Source organism: Octodon degus, unplaced genomic scaffold (assembly GCF_000260255.1).
Source record: "Octodon degus isolate 3935 unplaced genomic scaffold, OctDeg1.0 scaffold00118, whole genome shotgun sequence".
Lineage (NCBI taxonomy): Eukaryota > Metazoa > Chordata > Mammalia > Rodentia > Octodontidae > Octodon > Octodon degus.
Genome location: NW_004524694.1, coordinates 72,156 through 77,959, shown reverse-complemented (window position 1 = coordinate 77,959; position 5,804 = coordinate 72,156).

Sequence of the window (5,804 nt, the reverse complement as noted above, 5' to 3'; positions counted from 1 at the left end):
TTGAGAAAATTTGGGACACAGCTGAATTACATGATGTTACAGTACAGGTTCTCCTATGTCCTGAGTCCTCGCTGACCTTGAAAGGTTAGGGCCAAAATGTTGGCTGTCCTTGTATCCCTTCTTTTTCTCCAATTTTTGGTCTGCAAACTTAGGTTGTTAACCCTCCAGAAGAGAAGCTTATTATTACCCTACAACATAGGCAGTTGAGCTTAACCTCACAATCTGTCTGAATATTAAACATTTTAGACATAACATTCTGCCCTGATTTTTATCTCCTCTGTAGTTTGAGTTTCTGGGTATGGTTTCACATATAACAGTGAGCTGCTATTTTAAAATTGAAGTTGCTTTTTGTTCCTACTATCACCTTATACACTGGGCCCTTTACCTATGCAGTGAGCATGACATTTTGTACCTACTGCCTTAGAGAAAGATGATGCAGAACAAAAGATAGAGGAGGATATTCTTGGATCCTGAGTTGCAAAGGACTGGGCTTCAGAAATGGCAGACTCCTGTGTATAGAGCAGAGGCTGAGAGTGGGGAAAGGCCAAAGACCCTCAAAAAAGATGAGAGAGAGAGAGATGGAGGGGAAGCAAATGGGGCCTGGATGAGGACCAGAGTTGGGAGGCAAATTTGGCATTCAGGAGCCACTAGGCTCTTGCACCTTACTGGCTGTTGATGAAAGGCTCACTGTGAGGACTGCCACTGGACCAAGACTCCACTGGAGCAAATGCTCCCCACCAGGAGGAGTTCCAGGAGTGTCTGGTGAGGATTGCTCTTAGCCTTTGAGCTGTCTTCCAGTGACTAGCATGAGGACTCTGTGTGAGCAGCCTGTGCCTCTCTGTCACTCCATGTTGTACAGAACTGTAGCTTTCAGGCTGGGCTTGGCTCTGAGTGAGACTCCATTTTATTAAACAGCAGTTGGCTGATACAAATACTGAGGCAGAATGACTTGGCAACTTCTCTGTGCAAATACATAGCCAGCAGATGTCTTGGACCACAATAAATTTGCCCAAGACAACATGCCCCAGCTAAACACAAACCTAAAGCACAAACATAAATGAATTATGCAATTTTAGTCACTTTCTTGTCAATGGTACAAAGTACCCAACACCTACAATTTGAGAAGAGGTTTATATTGGCTCCTGGTTTCTAGAAGCTTTAGTCTATGGTCAGCTGGCTGCAGGGCTGGAAGGGTGTGGTGGAGGAAAACTGCTCAGGGCATGGCGATCAGGAAGCAGGGGGAAAAGGGAGGAGCTGGAAGGTAAATGCTCTTCTGTAGGTCACACCCACAGTGACCAAGTCCTTACCTGTTAACAGTTCTGAACCCTTCAGTGGATGAACGCATTGAGGAATATGGTGTCCCCGTGATTCAGTCACCTTCTAAAAGATGAGCCCTAAGTACATGGCCTTTTGGAGAGAAGATTCTAGATCTAAACCATAACACATGCTAATCAAAAATGACTACCAGGATAAGTGAGGGACACATGGACACATCATGCATTAAAGTTTTATTGGAGAAAATTTTTCAGACTCAGGAGGCCAATGTATCACACAACCCCCTCACCCAGGTTGTAGAAGAGGGGGACACCTGACATGAGTGCAGCACACACACACACACACACACACACACACACACATCTGTCATCTTATGAGACCATCTGTGAGTGTAGCATGATGACAGGCGGTGAATGGTAGCTCTGCCCCTTGGCTCTAGCGCAGCTGTCTGTGCTTGATACAGGCCACTCGAGCTGCTGCCGTCCGGACATAGGCTTTGAACCTGCTTTGCCCTCTCAGTGAGCCGCAGGCTGAGCAATCTCTGCCTGGTCTGTGGTCTTCTCTAGCCACCTGGAGGGAGTTTTGCCATCTCTGTGGGCTCTGCCTTTGCTCTCAGTGTTGCCTGCTTGAGTCCTGCAGTTGATGCTATCCATTTCTTCCTGTTTGAGCCCTATATATTTCTGTTAGATGTGGGACTGGAGTGTTGTAAACATTGGTAATTAAGATCCGAATCATAGAACCCATGATTGCCCAGCTTATGGGATGTCAAGTGAAATTGAGAGTGCTTTGCCAACGCTGACAAAGTTGATGCAGCTTGTGTGCTAATTCTGACACTGTGAAAAGCCACAAGTGTGTGTAGTTGATGTTAGTGGAATGGCTCGCTCTCATAGACCCCAAGTGTCTCAAGCATATCTCCTTCCTTTGGCAGATGCAGCTAACAACCTATGCAATGTCTCACAAGTGCCTTCTCCTTGCTGTTATATTTCCAGTTTGATTCGGGGTGGCAATGTGCCCACCAGAAAATTCGCCTTCAGTGTCTTTTGAATAGTTCTGCATATGAGATATGAATGAATGATTTACACTTTCCAGCAGATGGAGGTTCCAGGTAAGACTTTATTTTCTTAAGAGAAATAGAGAACTCAGCTGAAATGGCCCCTTTGCCTTCTCTGGCCTCCTTTTACTGCCTGCAGTGCAGCCAGATGCTGGATGATGCCCTATATATTTGGAGCCCCTCACCAAGGGTGGCAGAGTGGGGAGGTAGAAGTGATATAGGGATGCGGTAGTGCCTCCAAATAATCCAAACAGTAAAAGAGAAATATAGCTCTTAACCTGCTAGCCCACTAGATGTCTGATAGGCCAAGTTTGTGTTCTCTAAAACTGGAGAATGAATTCTAGGAGCAATGAAGATTAAGAGTAGGAGATATTTATTAGGGAAAAGAAATCTTCTATTTAAGAGATACAGAAGGAGTCTGAGGGAGTTGTAAGGGACCCTACTTCTCAAGCAAGTTTTATAGAGCAAAAACATGAGGTGAGGCAGGTCTAGGGTGGGAAGAACTATAATTAACTAATAAGATTACAAGTATAGTTGCTTAGGTAACTGTCATGCCTGATGGATGAGGCTGTTACTGGCAGGCATAGTGGGAAACCACAAAAGAAGAACAAAGCCAAGTCCATCTGCACTGCCCGTCCAGAGAAATATGACCACACTCACACCTGCACAACCATGTTACCTCCACCCCCAGATTCAAGGCATCAAACTCTTTCCCTTCTCTTTAAAGGCTTTGTTGTATCTTAACTTTGTGCTGATTCCTTTTCTCAGGGCTCAGCCTGTTCCTACAGGAGTGAATAAACAGCCGTGGTTCCTTACACAAAGCTTGTTAAGGTGGTCTCTCCCCTCTCCACATCATTAGTAGTAACACTGATCCAGTGGGATGTCACAAGGTGGGGGCGCAGTGGGATGAAACTATGGTCAACTGATTGTGAGTTTAGTTTCTTATATTGATTAAATGAGAATCAAATGGAGAAGCAATGGGCATAGCAAGGGTACATAGAACAATTGGGGGCTTACTCTGGAGGGGGTGGATCAGTGACTTCCTGGACCCGCATCCAAAGTGTTGGATACCTACGAGAGCTCTTTATCCATGGGGGAAGTGCTCGGGTGTAGTCATTCTATCTTTTGTCTTGAGGTCTGGCCTTCAACAATGTACTTCTACCCACAGTTGTAATGTATCTGTACTGATTTCTCTGAGGGTCTAGTCCTGTCTGACTGCCTAGATACTTCTACCTAATTTAGCCACCTATAATGGAAGCTTTCTCCCTTGAGAAACCATGTTAAGACTGGCTCACCTGCTCCTAGGTTCCGGGTTGTGTGACAACAGTGAAATCCTCACTTAGTGCACTATTTGGCTTCTGACATGTAACTGAGAACAGTTGAGACTCTCTGAGTAGACAGCTCTCACTGGTGCCTCTGTCCCACATTCCCGAGCCTTACCCCTATGATGTACAGATGTGTGTCTGGAGATCTGAACCAGTGTGGAAAGGCGGGGAAAATCTCCTACACTGGGTGAAACCCAATGAAACTAATTTGCCATTTCCTAGATCCAGAGCTCTCGGGGGCTACTCCCCTTCCGCAGAGCAATTCCATATGAAAAGGGAAATCTCTGTTCTTGTCCAACTTTACAGGCAATCTGAGGCTAATAGCATTAGCAGGCATATGGCTCCTACCCCGTCACACTTCACAACCTTTTGCAAAAGGATGCACAATCACTCAAAGATTATTCAGAGTCAGTATCCAGGAGGACACAGATGGGCTGCCATTAACTGAGATGCCTCAGCATGAGGAAGTCCCAAATGATAGCCCTGAACTGAAGTCTCTGTGGCCTTTCATTAGAACTAGGCAGCAAGGATCAACTAAAGAAGAAAGGCAGGGACTCTTGTAGGTGACAGGGGAAGAACAGGGGACAGTGAGGATGGTCTGCTAACCATCTGACTGCAGGACTAACGTAAATGGTAGCAGTGTGTGGGGAAGATGAGGGCAGGGCATTCACTCTTTGAGGCCTTGCGTTTCCTCCTGCTGGCTTCCCCCTGCTGTGACTTGTGGCCCAGGAGTTTATCTTTTAATCTCTAACCACATACTTCCTGAGGTTTTAGGCATGTGGTTCTAGAAGGCTTTATCTCTGCATGTCCCTCTCATGTATGCCTCTGGCCCATGCCTCTCCACGCTTTCTTCACTACCGGGGTGGTTCAGGTGTTGAGCTCTACATGTTGGTTTGTTTTCTGCTGAGATTAGCTGAGTATCTGGCATGCTAAATTAGTAAAATTTGTGGGCCTGAGAATGGAAGTAAACAAGGCTCCAACATATCAAATAATTTACAAGAAATCCAGATGGTAATTAAAAGAATGGGTCCTAAGGTTTCTAAATGACAAACTATTCTTTTAATGTTAATTATTAATTGCTAAATTAAGTGGAACAGCCTCATAAGTTCTCATATTCTGTTTATTCATCATCTGTGTACATAAGGGAAGTGGAGAAGGTAAGTGAATGGTACTTGCATTTCTATTGTCATAAGCAGATGCAAGGACAGGACAGGTGCCCTGGTGCACGGTGCCAGGGTATACTCTTAACAGTCCAGGTGCAGGCAGCTGCTGGTTCCCTGTGTCACTCCGTCTCCAAGGAATCTTGCCTTGATGAAGAAGCAGAAGGTGCAAGGTTTTCCTGTGGGCTCCTGGAGGGAGAACTTTGGGGCTAGCCTGGGGCAGGTCTTCAAGAACAGGAGTGCTGAGGGGCAGCTAACTCCCTGAGGGGTGACCTTGGATTTGGGCGGGGCACCCTCTGGTGCATGATGCTTTTTCTGTTGTGCCAGAAAGGTGAACCAAAACGCCTTGAGTGGAGCAGTTTTGGAGTCAGCATTTGCTGTGTTCTTGATGATTCTGTATCTCTTTTGGGAAAGCATTTCCATGTTTCCTACATTATATGACCAATAGAATTTTGCTGAGTCCTGGCTTGGATTTCTTGTGTTGCTGTTTATATTCTTTACTTCTTGGCTTTTCTCCAGTGGCAGAGGGTAGTGAGACTTCTGCCTTCTGAAATGCACATTTTCAGATCCTGAATTTACAGACCAGTGCTTAGTGGACTGCTTGGAAAAAACAAAGCAACTTTTCCTAACTCCATTCAGTGTAAGCGGGAAGCTTGTTCTGCTGTCAAAGTGCATGTGTGTTTGTGTCAGTCAGAGATACAGATCTATCACACGATGTGCAAATGTATAAGAAGTTCCAAGATTGGCTCACAGCGGTCAGCCGCAGAGTCGGCTGAGGAAGTGTGCAGAGGGCGTTTGCACACTGGAGACTGAAGGGTTCAGTCCAAGGTCTGGAGCCCACAGCAGTGCTCTGTGCAAGTCTATCAGGACGGCAATGGATCTGGGAGGGGAGGCCGATGCGTCTATGCCAGAAGACTGAAGGAGCCAAAGCAGAAGACAAGAGTCTGTGCTAGAGCCAGATGACGCCCAAGCTGATGGAGAAAGAATGGAACC